The following is an 8,556-nucleotide window of genomic DNA, read 5'->3' on the forward strand; positions in this document are numbered from 1 at the left end:
CACTGACGCACACAACCTCGTCGAGCACCCAGTGTACTTCATCAGCACGGTGTTGCGGGACGTGAGGGCACGGTACCCCATGCCTCAGAAGCTCCTCCTCGCGCTACTGGTGGCCTCGCGCAAGCTGCGGCACTATTTTCAGGGTCACCCCATCAAGGTCGTCTCATCATACCCCTTGGAGAGAGTGCTCAGGAGCCCTAACTCAACCGGAAGGGTCGCTGAGTGGAACATAGAACTGCAAGCGTTTCAGCTCGAATTCAGCACGACCAGAGTCATCAAGGGAGCAGCATTAGCGGATTTTGTGGCAGAATGGACGGAGGCCCCAGGCCTCAAGGCCGACGAGGATCGGTCCCTCTCCCCGGGAAGCGAGGCGCCAGAAGGCTGGGTCATGTACTTCAATGGGGAGTTCTCCAGGCATGGCGCTGGGGCTGGGGCGGTGCTCATATCGCCCACTCAGGACAAGCTCTACTACGCTGTACAACTCTGTTTCCAGCAAGGTGAAAAGGTCTCCAACAACATAGCGGAGTATGAAGGTCTAATAGCGGGCTTGAAGGCCGCAGCTGCCCTGGGGGTGAAACGCCTCACCATCAAGGGCGATTCGCAGCTCCTCGTCAATTTCTCCAACAAGGTGTACGAGCCGAAAGATGAGCACATGGAAGCCTACCTTGCGGAGGTCCGCAGGATGGAGAAGCAGTTCTGGGGGTTGGAGTTGCAGCATGTGCCCCGTGGCACCAATCAGGAGGCCGACGACATCGCCAAACGGGCTTCCAGGCGGTTACCTCAGGAGCCTGGCGTCTTCGAGGAGCGGCTCTTCAAGCCGTTAGCCCTGCCGTCATTGTCAAACACGGCTCAGCCTCGGGAGGAGCTCCCCCAGCCACCTGCCTCAGGAGCCCCGGTCTATGGCCCGGCCTCAGGAGCATGCCTGCTCCTGACGATGGAACCCCAGGAGGGGTGCTGGATCACGGAGCTCCAGAGTTACTTAACACAAGGGACCCTGCCGGAGAAGGAGGAGGAAGCGGAGCGTGTGTCACGGCTGGCCACGGCATACTGCATCAAGGATGGAGAGCTCTACCGGAAGCGACCAAACGATGTACCCCTGCGCTGCATCTCTAGGGAGCAAGGAAAGGAACTGCTGGAAGATATACACGGCGGAGACTGTGGACATCATTCATCATCCCGGACCCTCGTCGGCAAGGTGTTCCGCAGTGGGTTTTATTGGCTCACCGCACTCAATGACGTCGTCGAACTGGTGAAGGCTTGTGAGGCCTGCCAGTTCCACGCCAAGAAGATCCATCAGCCGGCAGGAGGCCTGCAGACTATACCCCTTCCGTGGTCGTTCGTAGTCTGGGGGCTGGACATCCTGGGCCCGTTTCCTCGGGCGCCAGGGGGCTACCGCTACCTCTTCGTCGCCGTGGACAAGTTCACCAAGTGGGCTGAAGTAGAGGCCGTCCGCACCATCCCCGCGGGTTCCGTGGTCAAGTTCATCAGGGGCATCGTGAGCCGGTTCAGGGTGTCGAACCGCATTATCACAGACAACGGTTCACAGTTCACCAGTAACCTCTTCAAAACATACTGTGCTATCCTTGGAACGCAGATATGCTACGCTTCGGTGGCGCACCCCCAAAGCAACGGCCAGGCCGAGCGAGCCAACGCAGAGGTCCTGAGGGGCCTCAAGACCAGGACGTTCAAGAAGAAGCTGGAGGCCTACGGCAGAGGTTGGTACGACGAGCTTCAGTCCGTGTTGTGGTCCATCCGCACAACCGCGACCAAGCCGAATGGAGAGACCCCGTTCTTCCTAGTCTACGGAGCCAAAGCGGTCCTCCCTCACGAGGTCAGACGTCGCTCCGCACGGGTCCTGGCGTTCGATGAGGCGCAGCAAGACGCCATGCGGGGGATGGACCTCGTGCTGGGGGAGGAACGTCGCCGAGAGGCCACGCTCCGAGCGGCGAGGTACCAACAAGCACTGCGACGATATCACTGCCGCAACATCCGCCCCAGAACTCTGGAGGTAGGCGACCTCGTGCTCAGGCGGGTTCTCTCCAGGGAGGGACTGCACAAGCTCTCTCCCATGTGGGAGGGCCCGTTCAAGGTTGTTCATGTTTCCAGGCCTGGCTCCGCGCGCTTGGAGACTCAGGAGGGGGTGCCGGTCCAGAACGCATGGAACATCCAGCACCTCCGGAGGTTCTACCCCTAAAAAGGCCCAGAGCCTGTGAAGATTATCCTTTTTGGAAAAGGCCCAGAGCCAGTGAAGAAGGCAAATGCCTGTGAAGATTATCCTTTTTGGAAAAGGCCCAGAGCATGTGAAGAAGGCGAATGCCTGTGAAGATTATCCTTTTTGGAAAAGGCCTAGAGCCTGTGAAGAAGGCGCATGCCTATGAAGATTATCCTTTTTGGAAAAGGCCCAAAGCCTATGAAGAAGGCGAATGCCTGTGAAGATTATCCTTTTTGGAAAAGGCCCAGAGCCTGTGAAGAAGGCGAATGCCTGTGAAGATTATCCTTTTTGGAAAAGGCCCAGAGCCTGTGAAGAAGGCGAATGCCTATGAAGCTGTCGTGTTTGGGAAAAGGCCCGGAGCCTGTGAAGAGGGCAAATGCCCGTGAAGCCTGCTCCCCCCAAGAAAGACCCGGAGCCTGTTAAGAAGGCCAACGCCTGTGAAGCTCGCCGCCTGTGACACTCTCACGTAATAATGAGTTGGGGCTGTACACGCCCCGGGGTCTCAGGAGCGCCGGCCTCAGGCCCTGGGGCTCCCTCCCACGCCCAGTGGCAGCACTTAGCTCCGCGCTGGTGAGAAGACGTCGAAGACTAGATTAGGTGCCGGACGCGGCTTTTTCATTTGCTTTCCGCAGTTGGCTTGTTCATTCTCATTCGAAGTTTTATTGAAGCTGTTGCCATCTTTGACTTGTGGTTCTTCAACTTTTCACTCTCCTGCCTCGATTTCTCTTATGCAAGGCCTCGCGAGGGGGGCAGCCGAGCACCCTCGTGAGTGTTCACGTCCTAGTCGTTCAAAGGTTTCGCGACCTGGGTTCATTACAGGAGCACCCCTCCAGTCCGTGCCCCACGGACACCGCGACACGAACACAGGGCCTGGGTCGGTCGCCCCCCACGGCTGGGGCCGGGAACTATCCACGCGCGGGCACGTAGTCAGAAGGCACGATAATAGAAGCAAAGCGATGATTAACAGCAATAACCCAAACACGCCCCCGCGGGGCTCCACGCTACTGTCTTTTTATGCAGGAAAAAGGAAAAGAAAGAACAAATCAGGCGCAGCTCACCTCACACCGGCCTGCAGGGAAGACTTGAGCTGCCTCCGGGGCTCAGGCAGACTCCCTCTCGCGCTTCACTGAGGCGCGAAGGCGGGCAGACGCGCTACCACCTCCCAAGCAGGTACGACGGCGTGGAGGCTGACCGCGGCCACTGCTAGAAGAGTCGCCACCTGAAGAAGAACCGGTGAAGCTTGGGGAACCCTGAGCGTCGCCAATCACGCGAGCGCTGTCCTCTCCATCATCGCCGGGGCTGGGTCCCCGGCCGCGGTCGTCGTCCTCAGGGCAACACCCTGCGCGGCGACCATCTTCCCCAAACACCCTCGCGTAGAGGGTGGCATCACCGTCAAACTTGAAGTGCAGGGTGTACCGACGGCTCAGGCCGTGCGCGCGGGCAAACGTCTGCCAACCGTGGGTCAAGGCCAGGCTCCCGGCCGCGGAGACCTCCAGTGAAGCCCATGAGGCCCGGCTGCAACAGCCGTCTGCCTGAAGCCAGAGGCCGACCGGGGCGCCGGCCGGGAGCTCGCCGAGGAGGAAGCGAGGAAGTTGAAGCCGGGTGCTAGTCGGCTTAGCCGACCACACAACGAACTCCGGCAGCACCTTTGCAGCACAAAAGCGCGGCCTAGGGGAACGCACGACCGAAGCACGCCCCCCGGCCGCAGCAGTCCGCCCGTCACCGTGCTGGAAATCATCTCCACGGCCGCAGGGAGCTGCCGTGGAGGCCACAAGATGTTTGCGAGGGCGTCCTCGGCCGCGCTTGGGCGGGGGAGAGGCAGGCTCAACCTGGCGAGCCTTCCCCTTCTCTGCGGCCGAGAACCTCCTTGACGGACCCATGAAGAAGAAGGAGAAGCAAGGGGGGATAAACTAGAAGGGCGCGCGCCGCTCCGTACATATAGCCGGCGAGGGCCAACCGTTGGCCCACACGATCGCAGGTAATCATGACCTGCTTTGCATGCAGGGACTTGTCCAATCCGTGCAGTTGCCGAGGCGCCGTGGGGAAGTGGAGACGCCCACGTCCAATCAACCGCCACACGGCGCCCAAGGCCGCAGGCTGTTAGGGCCCGCGGCGCTTCGCTCTTGCCCTTTTGCCTCCCTGCACGGCCAAGTCCGGGCGCGCCTTGGGCCTGGGGGCTACTGTCGGCATTCTGGGAACGGGCGTCCCCAGACTTGCCTGCCTGCGGCCTACGGCGTGGCTCGAGGAGGGGCCCAGCATGGCCCATCTTCATCAACATAGACCCAAGACCCTCGCGAGGGGCCAAGCCTCGCGGGGCGGACGACACGGAGCTTCCTCAGGCACGGCCTCATCAGGCTGGCTCGCGAGGAGGCGGAGAGATCAAGGCGGGGTACCTCATGAGGTGCCCGTGACGCAAGCCATGACGACCAAGGGCGCCAGGCAGGCGCCAGCCCACGCAATGTCCTCCTTTCCTCTTTGGTGCAAAGGGAGCAAGCGCAGGCGAGAGCATCAAGTAAAGGCACCCGTTTCGGTGCAACGAGACCAAGACCAGTCCAACGGCAGGGAGGAAGTCATTGTGGAGCCCAAGCCAGCATCACCACCAGAGCCTTTGGCAGGCGAGGACCAACTTTAGTCAGGATAAGTGTACCAGATGTTCCCCTTAAAAATGGCCAATTGTTGGCGCCCTTCCCGCTCAATATTTGGGAAGAGGCCCAGGGCCTTTGCCTATAAATAGGACTAGCCACCCCCAGGGTAGGGGGGCAATCAAGAAGGGAGAATCTAGAAGCCAAGAGAGAAGCTAGCTAGGATCGGATCGAGTAGCATTACAGAGAGAGAGAGAGAAGGGCGACTGAACTCCTCCTAGCAGTTCATCCCCCAGCCAAGAACAGACCCTCGCGAGGCTATTCTTCCTTGTATTGCTCATCATCATCAGCCCAAGAGGCAATCCACCACACCACACACTGGAGTAGGGTATTACACCACAACGGTGGCCCGAACCAGTATAAACCCTGTGTCTCTTGTGCTGTTCTTTCCATAGTTTAGATCTTAGCGAGGCGGAGGGGTGCAGGTAGGTAGAAGGCGAAATCTCTGCGCGCACCCCAGTGTTCAAACCTCAAGGGTCTGCCGGAACCCGAAATCCGACATAGACGGCCCCTCTACCAACACAGATCGGCATACAACGCCGCTCAGAATACAATACGCGACCCATGTGAGGGCTCGCACCCAAAGGACGGCACAACAAGATCCATCTATGGACTACGCAAGTGCGCCCCAGCATACAATGCAACACAACAAACATCCAAACAACGCGGTACACCCAGCTACAGGGGTGCTGCACACCCCCTATGTTTCACCGACGAGGTGCTGGACCACGAATTTCCAGAGGGATTCAAGCCCGTAAACATAGAGGCATATGACGGAACAATAGACCCTGGGGTCTGGATTGAGGACTACATCCTTCATATCCATATGGCTCGAGGAGATGATCTCCACGCCATCAAGTACCTACCCCTCAAGCTCAAAGGGCCAGCTCGTCACTGGCTCAAAGGCCTACCCGAAAGCTCCATTTGAAGTTGGGAAGAGCTCGAAGACGCCTTTCGGGCAAATTTTCAAGGGACTTATGTCTGACCTCCGGATGTGGACGATTTGAGTCATATAACTCAACAGCCCGGAGAGTCAGCCCGAAAGCTTTGGAACAGGTTTCTTACTAAAAAGAACCAGATTGTCGACTGTCCGGACGCCGAAGCCTTGGCAGCTTTCAAGCATAGCGTCCGTGACGAATGGCTCGCCAGACACCTCGGCCAAAATAAGCCGAGAACGATGGCCGCACTAACAAACCTCATGACCCGCTTTTGCGCGGGTGAGGTCAGCTAGCTAGCCAGATGCAGCACCAGCGACCCCAGTACATCCGAAGATAGATGGAAATGGGAAATCACGGCGCAACAGCAATAACAAACGCCGGAATAAAGAAGACAACACGAAGGGCACGATAGTAAATGCCGGATTCAAAAACTCTCGGCCAGGTCAAAAGCCGCCCCCTAAAGGCACCAGGGATGAATTGTCCAGCCTCAACAAAATTCTGGACCAAGTATGTCAGATTCATAGTACCCCTGGTAAACCTGCTAATCATACCCACAGAGAATGTTGGGTCTTCAAGCAGTCCGGCAAGCTCAACGTCGTACACAAGGGGGAGGATACACCAAGTGAAGACGAGGACGAGCCCCCCAAGCAAGACACAGGGGAACAAAAGAAATTTCCACCAGAAGTCAAAACAGTAAACGTGTTACACGTAATCAAGGGAAAAAACAACGCGGCACTCCCAGGAAAATATACCCAAGTGCCTGTCACCACGAAGTCCTGCCACTAGTCATCTCAACCGATCACTTTCGACCATCGCGACTACTCAGCAAGTATCCGACATGCAGGATGGGCTGCCCTGGTACTAGACCCAGTAATTGGCGGATATCACTTCACAAGAGTCTTGATGGACGGCGGCAGTAGCCTAAACCTAATATATCAGGATACAATCCGCGGGATGGGGTTAGACGCAACACAAATTCGCCATAGCAATACTACCTTTAAACGAGTAACACCGGGCCCAGGGGCTTGTTGTACGGGCTCCCTCCTACTACAAGTTATATTCGGCTCCCCCGATAACTTCCGTCGCGAGCATTTAACTTTCCACATCGCTCCGTTTCAAAGTGGCTATCAAGCACTGCTCGGACGCGAAGCTTTCGCTCGCTTTAATGCAATACCACACTACGCCTCCCTCACACTCAAGATGCCCGATCCACGTGGCATCATTACAGTGCACGGAAATATCAAGCGATCTCTGCGCGCCGAAGAGAGTGAGGCTGCCTTGGCAGCCGCATACTAAAGGCGCCCGGACAAGCGAAAGCATCCAATAGGTCATCAAGACCTCAGATACAACTAATCAAGTCCGACGCCGTTATTTATACGGAATAAGTGGTCATACCCCTATTTGTCAATACAAGGGGCTCAACGCGCGCAGACAAGTGGCAATTTCTTATCATCTTGAAATATACATGGTTTCTTTAAAAACTATATTTTTGCACGACGACTTTTTCACTTAACTTCCTCTCTTTTACAGACGATCATCGTGCTACACCCGTCCAGGATACAGCGCAACGGAGGCACAGGCGCAGACGTGCAGCAGGGACCCGCTCCAAGGATTCTTTTTAGATTAAGACCCTGCGTAAACCTTTTTTACTGTCTCTTGTTGACATATATCCATCGTTGAGAAGGATGCTGATGTCTTGGCATGTGGCCACGCCAGAACAATGCACGTACCTGGACACAAGGGGCTTCTTAAAAAGGCCACTATTTAGGCCCGGTTTATACCACAAAGACCGAATACCTTAGGGAGTGTTCGGCGTCGCGAGTTTGGCCCTATATGCATCAGCTCCGAATCATTGTCTTTGGTCAAATGTTGGGTTTGCCCGGCTCCTGTGTTTTGGTGCCTTACGTTCCACCTTGCCGGCTATAGCACCAGGAGAACTACTGCGATTGTGCCCTGGTTCATCCGGATGAGCACCTCAGTAGAGAAAGCCGAAAACTGACTGTCATGATATAGCGTGAGACTGGTCAACCACTCAATGACCTGTGGGAATGTTAGAATTCCTCCGCCTTAACGAAGGGCCATTTTCCGGCCAGGCATGTACGCACCCCGGAATCGGGAGAGTGCGGAGCCACCAGGGGCTATCTCGTAGCCCCACTGTCAAACTCCTATGGCTAAGTGAAAGTGCTAAAGCATTATAGTCCGGTTGCCTCGCTCGCTCTGCTATCACCTCCTTAACAGGACCAAGACGTTGGGTTAAGTGTGAACACGTGTTTTTGCGAGCACCTCCGCATTATATGCGTGGGGATTGAAGCCAACGACTGCAATCTTTCAGGTTATACACATGTATACATAAACGGCCGCCCAGGAGGCATCATATTACTTTCAGGCAAAAGTATAAAAATAGCCTTATAAAAATTTATGAAAGCATTTCGCTTACAATGAGATTACATATCACTCAAACATAATATTTTTTGAGCACTGGGTCTCTATCAAACGGGCACCCTCAAGAACTTCTTCAAAGTAGTGCTCAGGAGCCTTTCGACCTATAGCCGAATCCCGCGCTGCAACATTGGTAGCATCCATCTCCGCCCAGTATGCCTTAACACGGGCAAAGGCCATCTGTGCGCCCTTTATGCACGCCGACCTCCTCATCGCATTAATGCGCGGCACCACGTCAAGGACCTGTTGCACCAAGCCGAAATAGCTGTTCGGTTTTGACCTTTCCGTCCATAGCTAATCCACAATAGACCTCATGGAGAGTCTG

This window comes from Triticum urartu, chromosome 4A, assembly GCF_056163025.1.
Source record: "Triticum urartu cultivar PI428250 chromosome 4A, HENAU_Tu73, whole genome shotgun sequence".
In the NCBI taxonomy this organism is placed as follows: Eukaryota; Viridiplantae; Streptophyta; class Magnoliopsida; order Poales; family Poaceae; genus Triticum; species Triticum urartu.